The sequence below is a fragment of the Corythoichthys intestinalis genome, chromosome 15 (genome assembly GCF_030265065.1).
Source record: "Corythoichthys intestinalis isolate RoL2023-P3 chromosome 15, ASM3026506v1, whole genome shotgun sequence".
NCBI classification, from domain to species: domain Eukaryota; kingdom Metazoa; phylum Chordata; class Actinopteri; order Syngnathiformes; family Syngnathidae; genus Corythoichthys; species Corythoichthys intestinalis.
In genome coordinates, this window is record NC_080409.1 from 18,919,868 (window position 1) to 18,941,666 (window position 21,799).

The window sequence follows — 21,799 nt, forward strand, 5'->3', positions numbered from 1 at the left end:
CTGGCGTTACTTTTCATGTTTTATACGTTATTACATGATCCATTCTATAATGTCTTTCACATCAACTATAATTATATTAACTGATTGAATTGAACCGTTTTTTTTTTCATTACCCCCAAAAAACCCATAGGTTACACTATGTGAAGTTCAAAGGGTTTTCGAGAAAATAGGCCCTAGCCCAATTCTTTACCCTAAACTTAACTAGACACAGGGGTATTGCGAATATTGTACCAACTTTTGCTGTGTTTGGAAGTCATTTAATGTTGTGAATCAACAAGTTAAAGTTGTTAAATTGCTCCCGTTCTTGCATTAGTTCCTTTCTGTCTACTTTCGACATTTGAAAGTTTAAACTTTTACATCATCTAAAGATAGATTCAAGTCAAGATTTTGCTGATTTAAGAGTATTTTAGATAAAAAGTTACTTAGGTTCACTAGGAAGGCTCACTACAACGGAGCCTTCCAGAGAAGTCTACCGGTAAGTTGACGGATGTCTATTAACGCCGGCGAGCCTGTCATTTCGCATCTAATTCTCTATACATGTGATATCTACCGTAGCATCATTTGGGCGTAGTTTGTAGGCTGTTGGCTCCAGTCAGGTATTATCTTGTAATTTTTGGAGCCATCTAACATCGCGTTTGCATTGGCATCACAACTCTCTTCCTTCTCTCCCACTGGCACTCTTGCAGTAATACACTAACGCGCCCCTCAAAACGGTAATGTTGTTGCAAAGATGAGAAAAGTAATTAATTAGATAACTCACTACTGAAAAAAATAATGCTGTTATACTCTAATGCCGTTATTAACAACACTTCTACGAGGCTACTACAAAGACAGCGTTCTATTTCACCTACAGTGTGTGATGGAGTTTTTGTATTAGAAAAAAAATACCGGTGTATTATAATGCAAATCCCCGCAGCTAGACGGCACAAAACCCACATGAACACATTTGAAAACTAAAAAGTCCAATAAGCCTCGGTTTAACACCCCCTTTTCACAACACTAAAATAAATTGCACAAGAATACCAGCAGTGCTCTGCGGGGCGCAAGCTCAACAGCAACAACAAGTAATAATATGGCAACAATGCAAGCATGTCTTACCTATTTGAAGACACCAAAGATAGACTTCCTTTCTGGACTCCATGGTCTAAATCTGCAGCTAACTTTTCCTTGCTAAGAACCATTATAGAATGTACATGTATATGTATCCATTTATTTACTTGAAGATATATCTTTTCATTTCAGATCATTGCACATAATCATTCTTTGTTCTCATAATTTTGTTTTTATCTATGAACGTCTGGTAAAGGTACTGCTTGCGTCCAAGGACTTTTTCTTCCATTGTTTTATCTAGGTAGGGGCCGGCACAAGGCTGGGAAACCGCCCCCCCCCCGTTTGTGTAGACGGCAAAGATAAACTGTAGGAACTTTAAGGTGGAGGGACTTCTTCTGGGGAGCACCTCGTGGTGTTTTTGGGAGATGTGTCCTGGTCAACCAGATTTTCATTACTCTTTCCTATATAGATATGGTATATGTCTTAGGTGATTATAGCTTTCTTTTCTTTCTTCTTTTGTTCGTTAATAGAATAAAAGAACCTGTAAAAAGAAAATAATTGATTCCCCCCCCCCCCCCCCTTGAAGTACTATTGTCATAATCATCTTCATTTTCGACCTCGAATTAAATTTTTGAAAATTTCACAGTTTTTGTATATGAAAAAAAAAATCATTTTTGCGCTATGGTAATGCCTCCTCCGTCAACAGTGAACTTTTTTGTTCCAATAGCACCTTATTCAACGTGGTGTCAGCAAGGGGTCAGGTGGTGACCATGCTATTAACAAACAGAAACAGAAAATGTTCGACATATATATTTAATTCCATAAGTTAATAATGCCATTTTTTCATTTTGTTTTATTTATTATTTGTGTATTTATTTATTTAAAAAAAAAAAAAAAAATCTACCAAAACTTTTTTTCTCCCCAACACCAGTTGGTTGTGCAGCACCTTCAGCACTCTACTTCCCTCGCCACTGTATAAATTAGTACGAGTATATTTAATCTTACAAACTTTTAGATGTATGGGCTTAATAAGATTAAAGAGTAATATTTACTTAAGGTAAATGGAATAATCTGATGCATTAATCTGTTAACTAGTCTTTAACGGTCAAAAGAAGATGGAGAAAATTATTTGACTAGATTTAAGAAAACTAATCTGACTGAGATATAAATTTGCAGTGTAAATATACTGTATACTCACCAAAAACTGTTATGTACAGCCAACGTCGTATCAAACCACATTCAGAAACATAATTTAATCCTGACAACCAAATTTGTACTAATAACACATTGATGACACTATTTGAATGCTTTTTAAGACAGTACCATAAGACTGCCATAATCATGACCTGACACGTTCCATAAAAATGAATGAATGCTTATGATAGATAAGTGTCCAAACCCTAACTATAGTCTAATTTTCTCCTGCTTATCTGCAAGGAATTCCATACTATTGTCGTGGAAATCTGGGGGATATTTGGAAAAAAGTATTGTATCACTAGTTTATCTAGATGGGAGACCTCTTTGCAGCATTTGCAGTGCTTGTCTTTACAGCATCAAACACATTTTATGCTCCTATCTCAGTGCTTGTAAGGATTTGCTATATAGCTCTGAGCACCACCTGCATTCTCTTGAATCATTACCAGACACTCTGTTCTTTTTTTTTTTGTTGTTTTTTTTTTTGCTCAACTTGAGAGAAGGTGTGCCGAAAGAGTTGGAAAAAGGAGGAACAGAATCATCAGTCAGTGACTTTCACATTCAAGGGAGAATAAAGCAAGAGGACTTGCGGAGAAATCACTGAAGATTAGCACTCAAGCTGCTGGCAGGTTTAGCTGCTGAAAAGAAGCCTCTGAGCTGTGCAGCTGGGAGTTGTGTGTAAATTCTTCAGGTTAGACTGTGATGTCGGCTGGTGGAAATGTGCTGAAATGTGTTCTAATCTGGGAGAAGTTGGCCCCTTCCTACAAGTGAAGTGCTGAAAAAAATGGAAATCTGTATCAATTCTACAAGTGCCAAAAGGAGAATCAAGTTGACAGACATGCATAAGTGTATAGAAAATTCGCTTAAAATTTTAGGAGTGACACTGTAATGTACATAAAATACAAAAATTACTTACACTCTGTACCTGAGAAAAAGCACACAGAAGGACTAAAAAGCACAATTTGTTTCTGCTTTAGGAGCACTTTGGCCCCTAACGTGGAAGTTAAGGGAAGATAATGTACATTGACTTATTAAGTAAATATTTATTTTCACTAATATTCACTACATTACTGATACAGACTTTAGCTAATTTGTGTATTAGTCCTAGCAATTAAGCTTTGTCAGCAACTAAAAACATTCAAGAAAAACACGTTTTTTTTTAAAATAAATAAATTCACTTCTTTTTACTAATTCTTTCATACATTTGCGAGATGAACAATCTACCGTAATTTTCGGATTATAAGGCACACCTGACTATAAACCGCCACCCACCATATTTGATACGAAAACGGCATTTGTTCATAGATAATCCGCACTGGACTATAAACCGCAGCTTGTCCTCACTGTATTATGGGATATTTACAGCAAAAGATATTACCGATAACACTTTATTTGACAACGGCATCATAAAACTGTCATAAAACCAAATGAACCACTAAAGCGCTTTGAACCAATTGGTTGCAAGGCTTCATTCTTTCAAGAAGCTTCATTTGGCCATTGCTGCCCCCTTAGGGGAGACAGTCAACCTCTGCTGCCAAATGCTGTCAACACTGTTGTCATCCAACATGCCTTCCAGCATGCATTGCAGCACTACATATGTCAATAACAATCAAAATTCATGTTCTGGCAGCACGGTGGCTGAGTGGTCAGCACATCTGCCTCACAGTTCTGAGATTAAGGGTTCAATCCCGAGCTCTGTTCTTCCTGTGTGGAGTTTGCATGTTCTCCCCGTGCCTGCGTGGGTTTCTTCTGGGAACTCCGGTTTCCTCCCACATCCCAAAAATGTGCATGGTATTGTCCGTAGGTATGAGTGTGTGCGTGACTGGTTGTATGTCTCGTTGTGCCCTGCGACTGGCTGGCAACCAGTTTAGGGTGTACCCTGCCTTCTGGCTGTAGTTAGCTGGGATAGGCGCCAGCACCTCCTCGACCCTCGTGAGGAAAAGCGGCATGGATAATGAATGAATTTATGGTCTCTGCTAATTATTTCTTCAGTTACTGTTCCAGTTGTTTCATTAATTGCTAGTTATGGTATTTAGTAACACTTTATTTGACAGCGGCACCATAAGACTGTCAAAAGACCATCATAATTATGACATGACACTGCTATGAGCATTAATGAATGTCATTAAGTGTCATCCAGCAAATTATCTCACTTTGAATGGATGTAAAGAGCCGAGCTGGACATAAATGGAGTTAGTAACATAATTTGCTGGATGACACTTCATGACATCTGTCATAAGCATTCATTTATGCCCATGATAGTGTCATGTCATAATTATGACGGTCTCATGGCAGTGTTAAGACGCTGTTGTCAAATAAAGTGTTGCCTATTAAGCCAAATAAATCAACAAATAATCAGCACTGGACTATAAGCCGCAGGATTCAAAATGAGGGAAAAATTAGCGGCTAATGGTCCGAAAATAACGGCCAGAGTGGGGCACTGAGCAATGGTTGATTTACAACATGCACGTAGATATCTAAATATTTATATGTTTGATTTCTAAACAATTTATTTCCCATTTAGAGTGGAAAATAAGTATTTGGTCACCTACAAACACGCAAGATTTCTGGTTGTCAAAGAGGTTTAACTTCTTCTAACGAGGTCTAACGAGGTCTAACAAGGCTCCACTCGTTACCTGTATTAATGGCACCTGTTTTAACTCATTTTTATAAAAGAACCCTGTCCACACTCCAAACTCCACTATGGCCAAGACCAAAGAGCTGTCGAAGGACACCAGAGACAAATTTGTAGATCTACACCAGGCTGGGAAGACTGAATCTGCAATAGGTAAAACGCTTGGTGTAAAGAAATCAACTGTGGGAGCAATTATTAGAAAATGGAAGACATACACACAACTGATAATCTCCCTTGATCTGGGGATCCATGCAAGATCTCCCCCCGTGGCGTCAAAATTGTTAGGGCAAGGTAGGCAAAGTTGATTTGGACCAAAATGCGAGCCGGAAACAGATGAAGTGTGAAGTGGTATTTATTGTACGAGGACAAAGTGTTGAGCAGCTGGTGGGTTGAATGGTCAATGGCTGTGGCTGCGAGGGCTTTGATGGGTGGGTGTCCTGATTGCAAAAAACAGAATTAGTAAAAAGTTCAAAGACCAGAGTCACAAACTACAAGCTTAGTTGGCCGATGTACCAATGGTGACTGGCAGAATCATCTGGCACCTGCTTGCTGCCCAGGCCGCTCCTTAAAAGCAGAGTTGATTGTGATGAGCTGCAGGTGCTCTCCCAGGTCTGCCAAGGTTGACCTCATGCCACATAAAACAGGAAGTGTAACAACAATAAAAGCCAGTAGAGGGGAGTGTGGGCTAGGACCACCACAAAAATGATAACAAGAACGGTTAGCAAAAATCCCATAACCACACGGGGGGACCTAGTGAATGACCTACAGAGAGCTGAGACCATGGTAACAAAGGTTACTATCAGTAACACAATGCGCCGCCAGGGACTCAAATCCTGCACTGCCAGATGTGTCCCCCTGCTGAAGAAAGTACACGTCCAGGCCTGTCTGCGGTTCGGTAGAGAGCATTTGGATGATCCAGAAGAGGAGTGGGAGAATGTGTTATGGTCAGATGAAACCAAAATAGAACTTTTAGGTAGAAACACAGGTTCTCATGTTTGGAGGAGAAAAAATACTGAATTGCATCCGAAGAACACCTTACCCACTGTGAAGCATGGGGGTGGAAACATCATGCTTTGGGGCTGTTTTTCTGCAAAGGGACCAGGATGACTGATCTGTGTAAAGGAAAGAATGAATGAGGCCATGTATTGAGAGATTTTGAATGAAAATCTCCTTCCATCAGCAAGGGCATTGAAGATGAGACGTGGCTGGGTCTTTCAGCATGACAATGATCCCAAACACACAGCCAGGGCAACAAAGGAGTGGCTTCGTAAAAAGCATTTCAAGGTCCTGGAGTGGCCTAGCCAGTCTCCAGATCTCAACCCCATAGAAAATCTGTAGAGGGAGTTGAAAGTCCGTGTTGCCCAACGACAGCCCCAAAACATCACTGCTCTAGAGGGGATCTGCATGGAGGAATGGGCCAAAATACCAGCAACAGTGTGTGAAAAGCTTGTGAAGAGTTACAGAAAACGTTTGGCCTCCGTTATTGCCAACAAAGGGTACATAACAAAGTATTAAGATGAACTTTTGGTATTGACCAAATACTTATTTTCCACCATAATTTGCAAATAAAATCTTTAAAAATTAAACAATGTGATTTTCTGTTTTTTTTCCCAACATTCTGTCTCTCATGGTTGAGGTTTACCCATGTTGACAATTACAGGCCTCTCTAATATTTTCAAGTGGGAGCACTTGCACAATTAGTGGTTGACTAAATACTTATTTGCCCCACAGTAAATATATTTACTAAGTCGTAAATGAAACAGACTGTGTAATGCAAAATATTTGAAGTAAAGTGAATTTTTACTGTTAGTGGTGTATTATATACATGTTGATAACCTGGCACAATGAAAAAGAAAAAAAAATCCTGTTTCATATACCTAATGTTAATAAGCACTATGTAGCATTGGTCCAACTATGATTAGCAACATAACATTGATGTGTTTGTTTTTAGAGATGACAGAGAATTTTTGAACATTCATATTCAAGACAGCACATTCGCCACAAAACATTTTTTGAGCTAAAAATTGTCCATGGATGAAAAATGTCTTGCTTCTGTTGTTTGTCTAGTGTCATCATTATTAACTCATTTACTGCCATTGACAGGGATAGAAATCAAGTCAATTTGAATTGGGAAGGTTGGCATTGCGTGATCATGCTTCACTGACTCATTGATGGTGTTAGATGCCTAACCAAATTTGTTAAAATGGATTCGACATCTAGCAGCCAAGGAGTTAATGTTCTACTAATGTTATGTCGATTCATTTCGGAAAAAGTAAGGAATGAAAGTACAGCTATTTGTTTTCAAGTAGAAGGGAGTTGGTTGAGAGTTACAGTATCCAGACGATAAAGTACCTGAAAAATCCCTTTAAAGAACAGTAACAATGTATTTTTACTTGACTTTCCACCACTATCATTCATACATGTGCACAGAACATTTGCTTGCGCGCTATAATATTGTACCAGTGTCAACAATGGGTCTAATAACACAAAGTTAGTTGGTACACTGCAGGTGTACTCGGTGCCTTTAGTGTTTGTTTGATGTGTTGTCTGCCTTGTAGAGTGTGAAGCCACTCACCTTGTTCTCTGTCATAAAGAGGCTGTTTGCAGAGAGCTCCTCAGACTTACTGCAAAGTGTGCTGAAAAGCAGAGCACTCAGACAGAGCAGCTAGCAGCTGATCTCAGCGGCATGTTAGTAAATCATAGTGGGGGGAAAAATAATCATCCTGTCTTGTTTGTATAACTGCTAAACCAACCAAGTCCCAGCAAGTGAGCCATGATTGTTTACCACTCCAGCTGCGACACCCTTCGCTACCGAAATGGACAAGGGAGCCATATTTGCTTAAAGCAACAACCCTGTGTTTTCATGCGTATTGCTGAGGTGTTTGGTGTTAATAATACTACTTAATGCTGAAGGAATACCAAATATATTTTAGAGTTCTGCACAGCGGGCCTTCATAAAGAGGCAGTGTTGACGTAAGCACCATCGCCCTCCAGCGGGAAGGAGGCACCAAAGCCCATGCAAGGCTGAAACGTAATGCTGCCAAGCGACAGGATTTCCATATTGACAGTTTTATTCTTTATTTATTCTTTATTAGTCAGACACATACACTACCGTTCAAAAGTTTGGGGTCTAAAGTAAAAAAAAACAACAAAAAAAAACAACACAGATCATTGGACAACCGTCTGATGGGAGGAGAACCAGCCTAATAACCCTCTCTTTAAAAAGTTAAAAAGCTCCACTACATTCGGTTTTTTTAAACACAGCCAATGAGGGTGCAGTTACAATGTATGCAAATAAATAATTCAATGGATTAATAATTGAAAACATTTTACTTCTTTTCACTTTTCACTCCTCCAAATGGCACTGTGCAAGATGACAATATTTGTTCTGAAATACTTTTGCTGAAAACTAACTTTTTTTACCTTTGGATTTTAACATGACAAATGGGATGCAGCAAGATCACTTTTCTACCTAAAGCCATTTTATATACAGTGGTACCCTGACATACGATCGCTTCGACACACGATCTTTTCGACATTTGACGTAAAATTTGACTCGCCATTTGTTTCTACATCCGACGACATGCTCGAAATACGACGATTTATGAAAGCACCGCAATTTCTTTGTTTTCTCGCAAGACAGGCGTATGGCGGATTTTCTTGTGAGAGAAATCAACATGGGGTCCAAGAATGTTAGTGCAGATGGTGAAAAAAGAAAAAGATGAGGCTTACCATTGAAATGAAGATGCAAATGATAGAAAAATATGAGCGTGGTGTGCATGTCCGTGAACTGCCTCGACAATACGGCAGGAGAATGTCTATGATCTCGATGGTCCTGCTCTGACCTCCTTTCGCCAGTCTTTATAGGTTAAGGTGACAATTATTATTGTTGTAACAATGCCAAAAAATCACAAGCTTCAACATGTGTTTATTCATTTATTTGAGAACTTCTGCAATACAACATGCCTACTGTCAGCTGCAACTGAACAAAGTGAAAGTAAACAGTCCTCCGTCACTTGTCAAGTCGGCCAAGTGGTGCGTTCAGGTAAAACACGCAAAACACATCCACCACATTAGAACCCGATTCGCTACATTATTAGAGGTAATATTATTATTATTATTACTATTATTATATTGTTATTCCGATTTTTATTCATAATTTATTTGTTTTTCCTCTGTGTAATAGTACACTTTGCAAGAGTACCAGCAGCAATTATTAAGGATTTAGTGTAGGTTTCCCGGCTGTGGAACAAATTAATGAAATTATAATGTTTTTTTTTTTTTTTTTTAATGGGGAAATCCTGCTCGACATACGACCATTTCTCCTTACAAATAAGGTCCTGGAACGAATTAACTTCGTATGTAGAGGTACCACTGTGTTCTTTACATTTTAGCTATTTTTAGTCTAATTATTGGCTGCTTTTCAAAGCGGATCGCGATAGCTGCAAAGCGAGCAAAGACCAGCCGTGTGAGAGCAATAATAACATTTTGCATGTAATTCAACATTTGAACACAATGACCTCATAAACTTTCATAATGTTTGTCTTTTCAACACACTCATTCATTCTGCTTGTAACCCCTGCCATTCTTCTGAAGACAGACAATGAATTGCAACTGAAACTATTTGATATTGATTTTTAAAAATCTTTCTAAAGATTGTTGAGTGCATAACATCAACAACTTCATTGTATCATTCAAACACATTTCAAAAAGTTTTTTTGTGTCTATTGATCTATTTTTGGTATTTTATGTCCCAGTATTGTTTTCGGCAGCCCTTTTAATTTTCTGGTTTTTACTCTTACTGCTCTAGACGATAACACTTATTATTCTGAGTAATATTTCAGTCATCTCAAAATGTGTTTGTCTTGGTCTAGTTTTTGTTGATGAAAACTCAAGCAGGAAAACAGTACATTATTTTCAATTATTCATAACCTAACCTAACCCACCTGGACGCCACTAACTATTAGTTAAAAAAAAGTTGTCTGAGAGCTTAAGAGGACGCTCGCCGTAAGCATTAGCCTAATGCTAACGCCAACGTGAATGCTATGCTAATGCTACAAATTACATTTAGGCTATGCTAACGCTACGAATTACATTTCGTGTATGATGATCATTCAGCACAGACCTTTAAAGGGTAAAGCAACATAACGCATGCTCTCTCGCCAAGAAAACAAATCTTACCGTGCAAGCCTGAATGGAGACTGGAGGCGAGACACTGGTGAGTCAGGAAGGGGGGAGGGGGTGCAGCATCTCACGTGTGACACCACTAGATAGTAGGGCTGTCAAAATTATCGCGTTAACGGGCGGTAGTTTTTTAAAATTAATCACGTTAAAATATTTGATGCATTTAACGCACATGCCCCGCTCAAACAAATTAAAATGACAGCACATTGTCATGTCCACTTGATTTTATTGGTTTCAGCATGCTCTGCTGACGTGATTATATGTCGACACGAACTCATACCAATACGGTGCTATACAGACCAGCTAACGTCTGCATCCAGTATTCAGTGGCAGTTCTCGCTGTCTCATCACACTGTCTTATACATGCATCGCTCTTGAGTTGCATTCTTTCTTTGTATATATTCGTGAGCATTGTGTAATTATTGATGTACATTTCATTTTGTTTACATATATGATGCAATGAAGTTACATTATTTGTTGCTTGTGAGCTAATTGGCTAGTGCTACTGCTCAAATGGAAACGTGTGTGTATACTTTGTGTTATTTTGTGACTTGTGTAAGTTATTGACACAATGTTTATTATTTTCAGTTTTACAATAATCAGAAACGTGCCCCTGTCAATAGAATTGATGACTACAGTAAAGCCCATTCAACTTTGCCTCAATGTCTGATTCCTCTTTGGAGCTTCTGTTGTTCGCTATCTGTCAATTTGTGTACTCACACACATTGAGGACAGAATACAGAGCAAAAATAATATTCCTATCCCTCAAAAAATAATGTTCACAAAAAGAAACGCGCTTCTATTTGTATTCAGATTCAGAATATTTATTGTCATTGTTACAAAAAGCACAACGAAACTTTGTTTGGAGCATCCATACAGCTCATGCAGCTAAGTTGGTAAAGTGCAAAACCCATTAATGATGCTCAGACTTTGGACAAACTATTCAAACATTTCGTTGAGCTGTCGTTTAGCTCGACAAATACACTGGATGGCAATATTCAGTCACAATATACAAACGATCAGAGGTCTCGTACGTTGTGAAGCCGGCACCCAAATGATGTACAATGGATGGACAAGTAAACAGGGAACTACGGCGTCGGTCGAGGGACAAAACACACTCATTGGCTTGATTTCTAAGTAATTTAAAACTCGCCATTGACACCTTGTGGTGTATTTCAATCACTACCTTACTTAGTTGAAGACACTGTGACACAAGAATAGCAGGAAGCCCATGTGACGTCACCGCTCGGCGACATCAACAATGGCGAGCTACTAGTTTATAGTTTAAATGTTACAAATTTATTAAAACAAAAACATTAAGAGGGGTTGTAATATAACATTTCTATAACTTGTACTAACATTTATCTTTTAAGGACTACAAGCCAATCTAATTATTGATCGCTTTAACAGAATGTTAATAATGTTAATGCCATCTTGTTGATTTGTTATAATAAACAAATACAGTACTTATGTACAGTATGTTGAATGTACATATCTGTCTTATGTCTTGTCTTTCCATTCCAACAATAATTTACAGAAAAATATTTTATAGATGGTTTGAATTGCGATTAATTACGATTAATTAATTTTTAAGCTGTGATTAACTCGATAAAAAATTTTAATCGTTTGACAGTCCTACTACTGTTACGATGCAGGCTACCTACAAATAAAATGTCAAACATTGTGAACATGTGATAGAAACTATTGTACATTTTCGTTTTGTTCTCATCTTGTCAGACGAAAACTGGCATTAGGCTCGTTATGTTTAAGTCTCCCAAAACACGTCTTTAGCTCGTTATCTATCTAAAGGTTGTGCTACCAAGGCTGAGGGTGTCAATACTTTTGTCCGGCCCATTTTTTGTGTAAAATGAGAATTATTTATTTCTTTATTTTTAATTCTCTTTTGTGTTTTTTCATTGCAAACAAAATAAATGATGATATTACTACCAAAGCATTTTTAATTGCAATCATTTTCTGGGAGAAATTGAGCATTATCTGACAGAATTGCAGGGGTGCTAATACTTTTGGCCAGCACTGTACAGTAGTTTAGTCACCGAGACCTCTTGACATCACAGCTTGCCACTATGCTACTGTTTCACTCTTGTTATGCATGGCTACCCAGAAGTGCTAACAAACCTATTGAAAGCCTTAACTAAAAAAACGTATTTTAATTTGTTTTAATCAAATGTTACCAGCAGTTTCACATATCCATGTTTTAAACAGATTTTTATTTGTATTAATTCATATCTTAGGTGAGTAAGACCTTATTGTCATTTATTTAACGAAACATAAAGCCATAAGCGACAAGTTCTTTACAAAGCTTTAAAAGTATTACTATAAAATCCCCACCCTTCTATTGTATCCTGGTTGTTCCGACAGGTGGTGTTACCTGACTGTGGATGGGAAGCAGGCAGATATGAAGGGGATGTGCAGGAGTAATAAAGCCATAACTGGCTTCATGTATGTGGAGGGACGTTATACACAAGCACCACCTGCTCCTTATGAGGGCTCTTTATCACCAGCTGGTCAGTGTTATATAGCTCCTTTTTTACAGTGGCTGTGATTAGACTAAAAAGGTCAGGTGGAAAATGGAGAAACTCATGTCATCATCAGGATGTCCTGCTCGGATGATGTCAGACACATTGCTATTTTCAGCTGCTGGTGTTGGAGAGTTTCAGGCCTCAGCTCACACTGATCCCTACGAAGCACCCAGACCCATCAAGTCATCTGGAATTGGTTTGTTGTGTGTTCCAAGAACAAACTCCAAGCAGGGTGACGTGGCATTCAGTGTTAATGCTCCTCACCCTGATGATCTACAGTGTGCTGAAATGGTTTGCTCTATTAAATCAGAGCTAAAAACGCTATTGTTGATCACAGCGTTTTCCCAAACTGTTCAGTTGTTCAAATAATGTATGGCTTGTGCTTTTGATACATTTTTTGTGCCTAATATGTTTATTTTCTATTTCAATTTTAATTTTATTGTTCTTATTTTTTAACTTGCTGATTTTAATGTGATGTCAAACACTTAGAATTACCTTGTGTTGAGTTATGCTGTGCAAATAAATTTGCCTTGCGTTATCATGCCTTATTTTATGGCGCCACCGTGTGTTTTGAAGGGTGTATGGCAGGAGGTCATAATTGTCTCGATTTACTCAGAAAAACTGGGAGTCAATATAGGTAGGTACTGTACATGAAATTCTGTGATATTGTTGTGAATTCACCTTATCTATTTCCATATATTAATTTGAAAACATGCAAGTTTGCCTGTTTGCTATTTTTGTTTACTTCTTGCATATACGTGCCATGTATTTCTTTAGGTACTTCAATGCTGCTTTAATCATCTTGGTAACCTTCCTGACTAGTATTTATTTCTCGTCTTTTGATTAGTTTTGAAGGATGAAGTCTTGCTGAGTAATGTCACTTTCGTGTGATGTAGTATTTTCGCCAGTAGTGTTACTGTGATCGACTGGTAAATTCCTTGTAAAATGTTGTACTCTTTTTTCTAACTGATAGATTAAGAACATCAAATCTATTTGATGCTGTGCAAAATCGATGATATGCAGATTATGTCTTGCGCAGCTAAATGTGGCGACAAAAATGTCAGAAACACAATGTTACGGTTTAATAAGAAACAATTTAAATCGTGTCAGGTTTTCTAGGCATTGAACAAGGATGTTTACACTTTTTGTACCCACTGTATATGTATATGTATGTATATATATATATATATATATATATATATATATATATATATATATATATATATATATATATATATATATATATATATATATATATATATATATATATATATATATATATATATATATATATATATATATATATATATATACCGACCAGTCAAAAGTCTCTTGAAAATCTCAAAATCAACTGGGATGAGATCCACGTGATCTGAGTGATGACGACCGATAATAGCTGGATCCGAAGACTGTTTATCTAGTGTCATCTAGCGGTCATATTGCATACTGCAACCAATGGACTACCCGCTCTGTTTGTTCACCCATTTAAAGCAGAAAGGGAAACCCGTGTGGCCTTTCAGCATGCGGTGGGGGTCGTGGCCCGGAAAACTACTGACGTTGGACATGTCGAAATATTGCCAATATATAGCATGTTATATGAGCTCCCACCTCCCAATAATGATGCTTTAATCACTCAAGCTAAACTAATTAAAGACAAGCTGTTTTGTATAATGCCCTAAATCCAAACATGATCCAAGTTCTAAAGGCAAAATACAAAATAAAGAATTGTAAGATGACTAAACTGAGAGGATTGGGACTGTGGATTGTGGAGTCTTTGAGGGAGAGTGCAATCATTTTTTAAAGAAAAATCTTTGAATTGTAATCAGCCGGAAGCAATTAAACAAACCCTCCCTTCTCTCCACGTTACTTTTCCACAACCATGTTCTGCTAATGGCTTTGGATCATGGTTAAGCCTTCCTGCAAATGGCTCTTAATCCAGTAGGCCTGCATTTGGTTACCTGAGGGAAATACTATCCACGCTCTATCTACCCCCAGCGCAAACTGACAGATTAGTTCAATATATATTAATCCCCCCATTTATCTTTGTCAACTAAGGGCCCAAAATAATTTGTGGGAGAGCAAATAAGAGTGAGCAAGAGGCATGCCTCAGACAGAAGGCAACGACTTGCCATTTAATGTGATTCACCTCTAGGATTCCATCACTATCAGCCCTTCTGTGCTGATGATATTACTCTGCTCATTTTGCACAGCATCAACATTTCATGGGATAAGTGATTTGCATTTTTCAGCAAACAGGTGGTGTTGTGGCCACAAGCTCTACATGGATGTTGGCTGACAAAAATATACATTTTCTCACTTTGTTTGATCAGGAAACAATGTGAATATTTTGTGTCACTATATGCATTTCAGAAAAAGACAATCTCCTGGCCTGCTCCCCTCCACATAAAAGTGATGAGTTGAGTGATAAACCTTAGGCAGACTGGAAGATCTTCTGCCAATTGACTGTCCTCCAACGTACAATTAGGAATTTGTTTCCAAAAGTAAAGTTTGTAAGATCAAAAAATTATGTCTAGCAGTAATAGTTGTTCCCTGCCAACAGATTAAATGTCCTTATGACGTTCTTTGTGTATTTTGTAAGAATGCAGTATTTCCACAATCCGACATCCCTCTGCTAACCGCTTGTCTAAATAGTCGTAAATCACTACTGAACTCTGGCTTTTTATTAAGAAGGCAAAAAAGCTTTCAAAGCTCCTATGTCGGACAAGAAAACATGCAAACATATTGTGCTCCAGTCCATAATTGGTCCAAATTACAGTAAATGATTGCTTTGCTGAACATGATCCACACACTGCATACACACTATGGCGGACAGCTACTTTCTCACCATCCAGATCTAAATGTTGACGTCCCTTGGGTTGTGGAGCAGTGGGCTAGTGGTGGAATCACCCTTTCCAGTTGAAAGTGAAGACTTACTGAGTGATCCATTTTCCCCTTGCACGGATCAGTGTCCATTTGTTGTATCCGTGTTGTCAGCTGGGATTGTGATTTCCTTTCCTTTTTGACCTGTTCGCGTCATACGGCAAACACGCCACGGAGTGAAGTTGCAGAAGAACAAACATGAACAGTAACTGTCCTCATTGCCAGCCTGTGGGAAAGGATTGGAAAAGACAACATGAGAGGTTTCAAAACATTATTAAATAATAATACTGGTGGAACATAGACTAAATGGTCAGCAACACAGTGATTGTCTATTCTAATTAGGACTAGGCAATGTTAATTTTGATTGCGATTATGAACTTGAGATTCATTGTGATTAATCACATTCTATATAGTAATGTATTTATAAGTACTAATTAGCCCTATCTTATTTTAAATGTACTGCGATAATAATGAGATATTAATATATAATAACTCATTGGCTGTCATTGAATAATCATTCGCTACCACCCTCTCCCAGTTCATATGGATTGGACGTCTATTGCCGTCAATGGCGGTCAATGAGTTAACAATTTCCTATAAATGCTACAAGGCTTTTCATCATCTATCCCCAACAAGTTGAGACAATGTGTTAATGCGCAGTTAAAACAAACTGTGAAATTAATTACAATGATTTAAAATCTGTATAATAATGAACTTTAACTACTGTACAGTTTAACTTGATAAAGTAACGTATCTGTAACCTTTATTTATGTAACTGCAACTGAATTACTAACTCAATTACTTTTTTAAGAGAAATAATTTGTAACTCTAATTAAATTACTTTGAAAGTAAGATTACCAACACAGACTCTGAATGAATTCGCCCAGCTTTAAGTCTAATATGTGGAATTTTAATGTCTACGCAGTGTCACAATGCTTTTGTCTGCCTTGCTAAGTGTTCAGAAATTAGGCTGTGAAATTTGGGGAACAAGAACAAGTGACTATGCAGTTATCTTAAAATGAGTCAAATAGTTTGCAGTGAAGAGACCATAAGTGCCAGACCCTCAGGAAATTGCAAAGCTATGAAACACATCCACTATGCATTATGTCCCGTTGCCATTTGGAGAATGAACAATAGAAGAATTAGCAGCCAAATTTGTGCAATTGGATCATTTGTCATGAGGACTCCATGCCAGAAAAATACAGAACAGCTTGAATATGACAGCAATAAATGTCATGGTTCAACCAAGCTCATCCACTTTGAATTAAATAAATAGCTGCAATTGTCTGAGAAGTTGGCAATACATGAAATAATTTGTTTTGCTGATTTGTAGACAGGGAGTTATGAGAAGACTAAACTCACACTTTTTGATTGATGCCATTGAGAATATCAATCAATCTTTATTTCTAGTATTAAGGTTTACAGTGCAAATAATCATAATGAAAGTTTCTTCTAATATGTTAGGTTTCCTGACTGAGTTTCTTTATACAGGGTCAAGTATTACATAATGTACTGTATGTACAGCATATAGTGTATTATGTAATATATGTGATCCCTCATTACTTCGCGCATCAAACTTCACGCCCTCAGTCCATCGCAGATTTTTTTTCAATTAAATGAATAAATAAATATATAAATAAATAAATACATAAATAAATACAGCATTTTATATAAAAAAGTTATATATATATATATATATATATATATATATATATATATATATAATTTATATCATAATTATTACATTTGCAGTGCTTAAAAAACATTTATTAAAATATACGGTACATAAAAGGGTACTTTGTTTTTTTTATTTTATTTTTTTAAAATTATACTTTGGGAAGAAAGGGAAAAACACGTCTGATATGTATCTATTTCAAATGGTGTTAAATCTGAATAAATATATTGAACACCCTCCCCAACATAAAAAATTCTATGTCGTGGATTTTCGATTTTTCGCTTGGGTGGTATTCTATCATTATAGACTTATACCGTAATGCTGCTAATACGTTGATGATGCAACATAAATACTTGGCCACTGTATTCATTTATTTATGGTATAACTTGATTCTATTTATTTTACTTCATACTGTGAGGTAAAGTACCAAATGTGTGTTTATATGTGCCCTGAGTATGACCTTGTTTATAATGAACGACAATAAAATAAGAACTTCATGTAAGTACTTCAGATAAGCACGGCTATAAATACAAACACAATCAGAACAGGATTTAAATCAATACTGACTTGACAAACAATTAATATTCCAAATGTGTCATAAACATTTTTTGAGTTAACAGTTTAGATCCTATTCAATCTACAGGTACATACAAACAGTTGCTCACACTCTCATTTAAATTTCGTGACGGTTTTATCATCAATTAACCTGATCTCTGATCAACTTTTTAGCATCTGGTTGAAAATTTGCGTATGTGGAGAAACCTGCAAAAGGACCGCAAGTGCATTTGAAGTCTGCATTTGACTCTCCTCTGCAGTCCCCTAAAACAAAAAGGTTGTGTAGTTATCCATTTAATTTTCATTTATTTATGTACTTAAATTTTTTAAAACTAAACTCAACCAGAGCTGATATTAACAGAAATATTGTTTTGTGTTGCCCACCTGCCACCAACAGAGCCCCTCCTGCTGGCTTTGAGGTTCATGTCCCTGATCAACTGGTCTTTAGGTCAGAGAACTGGTCCCTCAGGGGCAAGGTCCTCACCTCTCTCCTTTTAAAACATCAGTGTTGGAGGGGTCATGGCTACTTCTACAGATATTTCCTCAAGATGATGAGCAGAAGGAACATGTGCAGGTCGAAAAGTAACACCTGGACAAGAATATTTGAAAACATCGTAAAAATGTATCATTATTAATATGAAGCGTCTTATTTTTAGTTTATGAAATGCAATATATACTGAATATGGTTTTTGGGAAGGAATTACACAAGCTTCAGGGGTGGTAACACAACTCGATGTGCTTTATTAGGTTACAAGTAATGTCTTTCTACACGCACATAAACACCACGCACGCACACGCAAACCAACACACCCCTTCACTGCTCTTTCTTATTTTTGGAGACATAGGGAGTTTTTCTGCCAAAGGCCGCTTTATACTGCCGGTCTTCCAATCCAAACGGCTCTACAACATTTAGGAAACCTCCAGGGCCTACGAAGACTAAAAAGCAACAGAGGAAAAAGTGCAATAGACGAGCGACCACACATATTCACTGAGCTCATCCCACCAGGCTGTAGTAAATCACTATGAAAGCGAAAGACATGCTATCATCTAGGACCAATAAAGCCACCATTTGTATGAACAGCCTTCTCACATATAACTGTCACTATCATGTTGGTAGACATGTTTTAGTGTGCCTCTTACTGAGATCATGCTTTTGAAAAATGAGTGCGAGTGCTTGTCGTGGAAAACATTCAAGAAATTGAAAGACACAAAATCGAACACTGTAAAACCTCAAAATTTTACCAACATTATGTGTGTAATTTCCAGGAAAATATCTCATCACACTTAAAATATATCACAAATCCTTTAACAAGTACAATTTCTCAAAGATAAAAATACTTATTTTGAGACAATACATCTTGAATATTTTGATAAGCAAAAAAATATATATATATATTTTAAACAGCTTGTTTTGAGTCATACTTCAATTAGACAAAGCATTTTTAAGCTTTTGAGTTAGCGTTTGTAAAAGATTAATCATCTTGTTTCGAAGAATAGACTGAACTGAAAAAGCATGTTTCATTTCAAACGCATCTTTTTTTATTGCAACATGACATAAACTGTTAAACTACATTCATTTCAGCTAAAATGACACTCAGCAGAACTGGCAACGACCATTCTTAACAGTCAGGCTTTATCCTCAGATTGGAATCATTGGAAGCATTCTTTTGTGGGTTGTTTCACGTGTTGCAGAATCATAAAATAATAACATTTTATGTGTAATTAGGCTTTTAGCCAAAATAAAAAAGGGTAAACAGTCCCAAATGATAATTCCAAACAATCGTGTGATTAGGCGTTTAGCCGAAATAAAAAAGGGTAAACAGTCCCAAATGATAATTCCAAACAATTGTGGATAGTTTGCAACAATACAACACTGGCACTGGCATGCACACATAGACGCCAGGTGGTTCTCAAACCCGGGCCCTTGCCCTCTTAACCGAGCAAGTGCCCTTATCAAGGTTATTAAGTCATGATCATTATTATGTTAGTAATGTGTGTGCCCCCCAAGCACCACAGCCATAATGACTGTGACAGCGCCTTCTGTCCTCCAAATGTGGAAACATGCTGCAGCACAGCGCAATAGCTTCCACCCACGCCCTCTTCTTGCCCCTGCCTGCAGCCCTACGCAGAGGTAACACATAATGTGTATGTGACCCCCTAAACCTCAGTTGCTTAACTATTTGTCTCGTGAAGTAGGCTTTGTCTCTGTGCAACTCTCTAAATTAGCCGAATGCCCAGTCCCACCTGTTAAACAAGCTAGGCTAGCCGCTCACCATAAATCTATTGATGTAACATGGCGACCAGCTCACAAACTATATACTGTAATGCCCACGACTGAGAGAGGAGAGGAGTCAGGAATGCCTTCAATCATTTTAATGTGAAAACAATATAACTAGCTCCCAGCCCGTCCTTTCTCACTCCACTTGCTGGCTTCCCCCTTCATCACAGCCCACATGTCCAGACAGTGTCTTAAAGGGGCCGCACATAGTTATGGACATTACATTATTATAGCTCAATTTTTAGTAATGTGTTTTCATGTTTAGAACTAGTATTGCTACTTTGAGAGAATGCTGATGCTTAACAAAAACTAATAAGAATCAAAATAAACGCTCACGAAAAATCTATATTTGAAATTCACCTGGTGGAAGTGAGAGTCTGTGTCGTAGAAAGTGAATAAGCTCAAAAAAAAAACAAACCAAAAAACTGTCGGCGCCCTCATTTGAGGTTGGGCTCACAGATACACTGTTAAAACAACAATGCAGGTTTAAAGCAAGCTATGAGCCTCATTTATTTGCTAAATGATAATAATACTGATAATTCATATATATATATATATATATATATATATATATATATATATATATATATATATATATATATATATATATATATATATATATACTTTTTATGTTTACCACTTGCAGCAGCAATCATGCATTATAAGGAAAGAATAAGAAAATTAAAGTGTTTTGTTGACCCTTGCTAGTATGGAATAGGTTGTTATTTATTTAGATACATAAACAAATATCAAATTACATAATACATCTGCAATGTTTTTTCTTTCTTTTATTACTTCACATTGTTGGGCTGGCAGTAACATACGCTGCAAAAGGTGCCCTTTTTTTCCCTCTGAGCACCTGACCCCAAATTGTCTGTGCACGCCACTGGTATCAGTATCGGTATCGATACGGCACTAAAATGACACCTTCAGTATCATCTAGAACTAAGAAACAACTAGTTGATGCTTCTCAATATGTACTTATCGAAATCTAGCTTTGAACTGCTGATCGACTGACCCAAGATGGCCGCCATCTACACACGCCACCGGATTCTTTCCCAAGATGAATCATGTAGTATCCAAGCATCCTTCTGATGTGAATTTCAATGAGTTTGTCAATAATAAATGTCCATTCCATTTGAAGTGGAAGGGTGGCGAATGAACATTTGCCAGCATCTCCCACTTCAAATGGATTGGACATTTAGCATCGTCAATGACATAAAATGAGTTAAACAGAGTCTGACAAAGTCATTTTGGACTGACTTTAGAATCCAGTGAATATGAAGTACTTTAGTATTAAAAGAAAAAAAGAATAATTCATTCATTTTCCGAGCCGCTTATCCTCACGAGGGTCACGGGATTGTTGGAGCCAATCCCAGCTAACTATGGGAAGTAGGCGGGGTACTCTCAGAATTGGTTGCCATACTTAAAAAAAAACAAAAAAAAAACTTGTATCAGTGCAGTATAGGCATTGGGAATAACCACATAGCTGGGTATCCGAATTTGAATCGGGATTTAAAAAATGGTAGCGGTGCAACACAAATTAAAAATGTATATCCTTGCTAAATGGAAGGGAACATAAGATCATGTGAGTGAGCTTGTATTTGTCTGAATGTACATAACCGTAATTACAAAGTATATAATTTATTATCTACAGTGGTATGAAAAAGTATCTGAACATTTTGGAATTTCTCACAATTCTGCATAAAATCCCCATCAAATGTGATAATGACACAGATGAAAATGCAGTTCCTTCCTTAACTAAAACCACCCAAAGATTTATAGGTTTTCCAATTTTAATGAGCATA